Genomic DNA, 7245 nt, shown 5'->3' with positions numbered 1-7245 from the left:
AGCGGTGGTTGACATTGGTCAATGTGAGAGCTTCCCTGTTCCTCTCCCAGTCTGTGAAGACGAAAAGTTGCTGTGAAGCACAAAATGTATGTGACTTCTGGTGCTTGTTAGTGCTGCTGAAGCTTTCCTGACACTTGAGGAGAATAAAGTGAAGCCACTGAGGTCCTGTTTTGATCATCCATTCACCACTTCTTCCCAAGGTTAACAGAGAGGCCCGTGAGTCATTTCTCTCTCCTAAGTGTGAAAATCTCCTGTTGACACTGCGATCAGAAGTGAAGACACCGTTTCCATCTCTCCATCGTGTCAAATAGTCCTGCTTCTTCTCAGCGTTGGAGCCAGTGTGAGCAATTCAGAGGCTGTCAGTGCGTCACGATGACACTCGCTTGGGGAGGGAAAATTGAGAGGTGGGCTACAACATGGGAGCACAAAGGCAGAGACGAAATGCGAGAAGAGGGAAAAATAAATTACCCAAGATATTCTTTACTACACACACAAGGTTAATGGTATTGCATTGTGTGTGTGTGTGTGTGTGTGTGTGTGTGTGTGTGAGAGAGAGAGAGTGAGTGAGTGAGCGGTGTGAAGTCTATTTGCTGCTCCCTGTGATGTGTGAATCTCAAGCCTTTTTCTTGAATAGAATAAACACCACTGTGAGGCTGTCATTTGTAAGCAAGGCTCTGGCCACAAGTGCACTACAGGTATGATGGTTGCTGTGGGGTTACCTCTGGCTCCCCGCTCCTGATAATCCCCATGCCGGCCACTCCAGCGCGCCTCCCAGCCAGAGCGTTCTGCTCCCGGGGAAGGAGCGTGTCTAAGCATTGAGCTGCTAATACATGCTGGTGCAAATTCACAGCTAGGTGATGCAAATTCTGTATCACAGCAAATCAAATCAAATCACATTTTATTTGTCACATGCGACGAATACAACAGGTGTAGACCTTACAGTGAAATACTTAATTACAAGCCCTTAACCAACAATGCAGTTTTATGAAAGAATACCAACAAAAAAAAAATCACACAAAAAAATACAATAGAAAATAATACGAAATAAAAGTAACAAATAATTAAAGAGCAGCAGTAAAACTAACAATAGCGATGCTATATACAGGGGGTATCGGTACCTAGTCAATGTGCGGGGGCACCGGTTAGTCGATGTTATTGAGGTAATATGTACATGTAGGTAGAGTTATTAAAGTGACTTTGCATAGATAATAGACAGAGAGTAGCAGCAGCGTAAAAGAGGGGGGCAAAGCAAATAGTCTGGGTAGCCATTTGATTAGATGTTCAGGAGTCTTATGGCTTGGGGATAGAAGCTGTTTAGAAGCCTCTTGGACCTAGACTTGGCGCTCCGGTACCGCTTGCCGTGCGGTAGCAGAGAGAACAGTCTATAACTAGGGTGGCTGGAGGCAGTGTGGGCTTTATACACTGTACAATTTCATTTAATAACCAGTGCTTGATGTGACATTCTGCATTATCTCTGTGAAAAAAAGTTGGCTCGAGGCAGTGTGGGCTTTATACACTGTACATCTGTTGTACAATTTCATTTAATAGCCAGTGCTTGTTGTGACATTCTAAATTATCTCTGTGAAAAAAGTTGGAAATGTATTGACTCATATTTTCCTTGTAGCGCGTGAAAACAGTTTATGGTATATATAATTGTTAAATTGTGTTCTATTCAATTCTGTGGGTATATGTGGTTTATCATATTTATTTCACTTACTTATTGAATAATAGCATAAAGCTGCATTTTCCACAGAACTACTAATAGCTTTTTGTCCTTCAATGTTAACATCTTAACAATAGACTAAGTAAAAGTCAAGGATGTCAAGAACGTTGTGTTTCAGACAATTATGCAGATTCTCAGACACCGTTTATAATGGATTCTAAGACAAGGTAAATTAGTCGGCTTAGTCGGAGGGCACTTGAATGCTAATGAGTACAAAATGTGCTTCCATGGAAGTGTTTGTATCCGCACAAATTAATGCCGGTTTTGCATTGTTGATGTATCTTCTATTTCACTCTATGATATAACACACAACACATCTAATCAGCTGTTTTAAAGGTAGATTCAGCTATATGACGTAGATGCACAAAGTAAACAGCATAATGGGTCAATTTCCACAACAGTAAGAGCGTTGAAGCGCAAGGCTAAACTTCTCCGCTGTTATGGTCCCGTACCTACCATGTTGTAAGTGTGAAGCGAACCCCTGCACATACGCAGATACTGTGTGTGATTGTGTGAGAGCGAAGTCTTGCATCTCGCTATCGCAATATCTGCGGTGCTGCTCGTGGCAACGTAATTTTGTCTACCTTCAAAAACCTACATTTTCCTTATTTTACAATTATTTTATTGAATAAACACACACTGTCCTGTTCAGGCACGTAAAAATTATATGAATATGTATGGAAGGGTCGACCCACAGAAATAAATTAGTCTGGCTGGAGGTCAGTGCAAATGATGGGCATCCAAAAAAATACAGTTTGTCGCTGACGTGTGGCTACTGCTCCTGTGAGGAAAAGAGTGAAGATAAAATGGAGTCAGTTTTCATTTGGATTTACATCTCTGTACATTATGCAAGAACATTAATGCATGATATGATGTTGAATGTTGATCCAATATACTATGCATTTGTACCACATCTTCAATACGAAATGTGCAAGGATTCTTATACTGACCTTAATGTTTCTCTGAAGTAGATATGGTGCTCTCAGATCATTCCGACAGTTTGTGTATGCCATGCCAAGCACTGTTCCTAAGCCAAATGCAATTGGCCAGGTGTGTCCTGTGGACAGAAAAATATGTCCAAGGTATTTTCTCATGTATAGACATTTACTCACAGGTACCGTGCTGACCCAAACCATACTGTGCGCTGATATTTTCTTTTCACATCAGGGCTCGACATACAGGGCTGCCCGGTGGCACGCGGAGGTTTTATAAACCCTCCGTGCCAGTCAACCATCCATGTCAGTGGCCCGCTTGGGCCAGTGAATTTTTTTTAAAATTAATGCTATACAGATTAATTCCCGATGCGGTTATTTGTTTTTTAATGTAGATTATTTATCACGTGCGACTTTGGGCAGCAGGAGTGCGCATCTCAAACAACTGGTTGTCTCGTGGAGCAGCTTACAGAGCGGAGGTGAGATTGACTTCATCACTACTTGTTTTTGTAAGAAGTGTTGACATGCTGATATTACGTCTTTTATACAGGGTTTGTTAATGTTTGATATTGTGAGCTGCATAGGATTTTGAGGATGAGGACATTCCATGTATTTATTTCTGTCACTGGTGCGTGCCAGAAGGTATGCGTGCCAAGATAGCTGGGGGGCCACTGGTGCTAATCTTAGAAGGAGTATGTGATGGAATATCCTGACTAGGGTGCAACACGATACCATATAGGGTGATACTATTGTGGTGAGGAGTGACACTCAATAATGGTTGACAACTGTTGGATACAATTAGCTTGTAAAGCAGTATATAAACTGAGATATTTTGTATGCCTTTCATTCAGATAACGAGGGGCAACTCATTAAGCTGAATCCAGTACCGTAATATTAAATACTTTGCATCAGCTCTCCATATAAGTGTTTAAGTATCTTCTTGCATACTGAATTACTTGATGCCAGATAAACTCATCATAACACATGCTGAATACACCGAGGTGTCTGTTTAAACTACTAGCACACAGCTCGGACACCAATGCATACCCAACAAGCCATGCCACCAAAGGTCTCTCCACAATCCCCAAGTCAAGAACAGACTATGGGAGGCGCACAGTACTACATAGAGCCATGGCTACACGGACCTCTATTCCACATCAGGTTAATAATAATAATATGCCATTTAGCAGACGCTTTTATCCAAAGCGACTTACAGTCATGTGTGCATACATTTTTACGTATGGGTGGTCCCGGGGATCGAACCCACTACCCTGGCGTTATAAGCGCCATGCTCTACCAATTGAGCTACAGAGGACAAGCAGTAGAATCAGATTTTTTAAAACAGATAAAAATACACCTTATGGAACAGCGGGGACTGACGAGACACACACACAGGCACATTGCATATTATCACAAACAAAGTACTAGGGTAGTGAATGTTTAGCTGTCAGCTAACAAGGAAAGTTGGAAGCTACCGGTATCTTCTTGCATTAAGTGTTCTAGCCTGTATGGACATTGTTTTGCGAACAGTAATGAACAGTTTCAAAATTTCTACATGGCGTGTCGAATTATTCAAGTGTGTTAACTTCTGTGCAGTATTGAAAAAGGTTTGGTATACTGTGCAACACTAGTACACTACAGTAGACTACAGAAACACAGCTAGCCAAATAACGGTCTCTTGCTAGGTGCACAATTTAATTAAAGGACCCCTCCCAATTAAAATATGTATTTTTCCCAGACCTCAAAAATGGTCTCCTGGTGTGGTTTAAAGGGTCCCGAACAGCCATTCTGATTCCCATGTAAAATAGCCTTTTGAGTGACTAAAACATTACCCATAATATGTTTTCCAGATAAAAATGCTAAAAATGTGAGAAAATTTACTTTTTCTCTCATGTTAAACTAACAGGAAGTCTGTAAAGACAAACTGAGTGGGCAGGGAGCAGTAGGCAGAGTGGGCGGGGAGCTCAACTTGACTGGCGGTTCTTTGAAGACGCCCATGTCAAGCAAAACCATGCTGGCAGCCGACCTAACTAGCCAGTTACTAGCTAACACCAGATACAGATGAAAGCGGAAACCTATAAGTATCTTTGCCTTAGATCAGTGGTCACCAACGATCTCCAAGGCATTCCTAGTCGATCACCAAACATTTCTGTAAAAAACCCAACGATAAAGCCTTGCATTCCTATTTTTTGTATTCGTTTCGCGCTGTTGGCGGTAGGTACACTTGATTCAGCAGCCCTAATGCCGGGAAGGCAGTGTTCCCATTTTGAACCATTTCTTGTGTCTGAAGGTAGAACTCCGCCTACCCAGCAGGCCCAGAGAGCAAATCAAGTGCACCTATGGCCTACTGCTGGCCAATCAGATAGCTCAGATCACTGTCTTCACAGCGCCATAGACTGTAAAAAGAAGCCTTGAACACACAGCAAAGTTGATACTGTGAGATTTCAAAACTGTTAAAACCATGACTAGAAAGAGACTCAACAAATACAGCAAAGAGCTGCTGTTTTTATGAGAAAGTTCATGTTAAAGTTGTTATTCACCACTGTCAACACTTTGAACAACAACCTACATTAAAAACTGTAATATCCTATGTTTCACCGAGTCGTGGCTGAACGACGACAATGATAACATACAGCTAGCGGGCTATACGCTACATCGGCAGGATAGAACGGCTGACTCCGGTAAGACAAGGGGTGGCGGTCTGTGTATATTTGTAAACAACAGCTGGTGCACAAAATCAAATACTAAGGAAGTCTCGAGGTTTTGCTCACCTGAGGTAGAGTATCTTATGATAAGCTGTAGACCACACTATTTACCAAGAGAGTTTTCATCTATATTTTTCATAGCTGTCTATTTACCACCACAAACCAATGCTGGCATTAAGATTGCACTGAATGAGTTGTACAAGGCCATAAATCAACAGGAAAACGCTCATCCAGATGCAGCGCTCCTAGTGGCCGGGGACTTTAATGCAGGGAAACTTAAATCCGTTCTACCTAATTTCTACCAGCATGTTAAATGTGCAACCAGAGGAAAAAAAACTCTTGACCACCTTTACTCCACACACAGAGACGCATACAAAGCTCTCCCTCGCCCTCCATTTGGCAAATCTGACCATAACTCTATCCTCCTGATTCCTGCTTATAAGCAAAAACTAAAGCAGGAAGCACCAGTGACTCGGTTAATAAAAAAGTGGTCAGATGACGCAGATGCTAAGCTACAGGACTGTTTTGCTAGCACAGACTGGAAGATGTTCCGGGATTCTTCAGACAGCATTGAGGAGTACACCACATCAGTCACTGGCTTCATCAATAAGTGCATCGATGATGTCGTCCCCACAGTGACCGTACGTACATACCCCAACCAGAAGCCATGGATTACAGGAAACATCCGCACTGAGCTAAAGGGTAGAGCTGCCGCTTTCAAGGAACGGGACTCTAACCCGGACGCTTATAAGAAATCCCGCTATGCCCTCCGACGAACCATCAAACAGGCAAAGAGTCAATACAGGACTAAGATTGAATCGTACTACACTGGCTCTGACGCTCGTCGGATGTGGCAGGGCTTGAAAACTGTTACAGACTACAAAGGGAAGCACAGCCGCGAGCTGCCCAGTGACACAAGCCTACCAGACGAGCTAAACCACTTCTATGCTCGCTTCGAGGCAAGCAACACTGAAGCATGCATGAGAGCACCAGCTGTTCCGGATGACTATGTGATCACGCTCTCCGTAGCCGATGTGAGTAAGACTTTTAAGCAGGTCAACATTCACAAGGCCGCAGGGCCAGACGGATTACCAGGACGTGTACTCCGAGCATGTGCTGACCAACTGGCAAGTGTCTTCACTGACATTTTCAACATGTCCCTGACTGAGTCTGTAATACCAACATGTTTCAAGCAGACCACCATAGTCCCCGTGCCCAAGGACTCTAAGATAACCTGCCTAAATGACTACCGACCCGTAGCACTGGCGTCTGTAGCCATGAAGTGCTTTGAAAGGCTGGTCATGGCTCACATCAACAGCATTATCCCAGAAACCCTAGACCCACTCCAATTTGCATACCGCCCCAACAGATCCACAGATGATGCAATCTCTATTGCACTCCACACTGCCCTTTCCCACCTGGACAAGAGGAACACCTACGTGAGAATGCTATTCATTGACTACAGCTCAGCATTCAACACCATAGTGCCCTCTAAGCTCATCACTAAGCTAAGGATCCTGGGACTAAACACCTCCCTCTGCAACTGGATCCTGGACTTCCTGACGGGCCGCCCCCAGGTGGTAAGGGTAGGTAACAACACATCTGCCACACTGATCCTCAACACGGGGGCCCCTCAGGGGTGCGTGCTCAGTCCCCTCCTGTACTCTCTGTTCACCCATGACTGCATGGCCAGGCACGACTCCAACACCATCATTAAGTTTGCCGACGACACAACAGTGGTAGGCCTGATCACCGACAATGATGAGAGACCTGGCCGTGTGGTGCCAGGACAACAACCTCTCCCTCAACGTGACCAAGACAAAGGAGATTTACATTTTACATTTTAGTCATTTAGCAGACGCTCTTATCCAGAGCGACTTACAGG

Source organism: Coregonus lavaretus, assembly GCF_964263955.1.
Source record: "Coregonus lavaretus genome assembly, chromosome: 20".
In the NCBI taxonomy this organism is placed as follows: domain Eukaryota; kingdom Metazoa; phylum Chordata; class Actinopteri; order Salmoniformes; family Salmonidae; genus Coregonus; species Coregonus lavaretus.
This window is presented reverse-complemented; position numbering follows the sequence as displayed.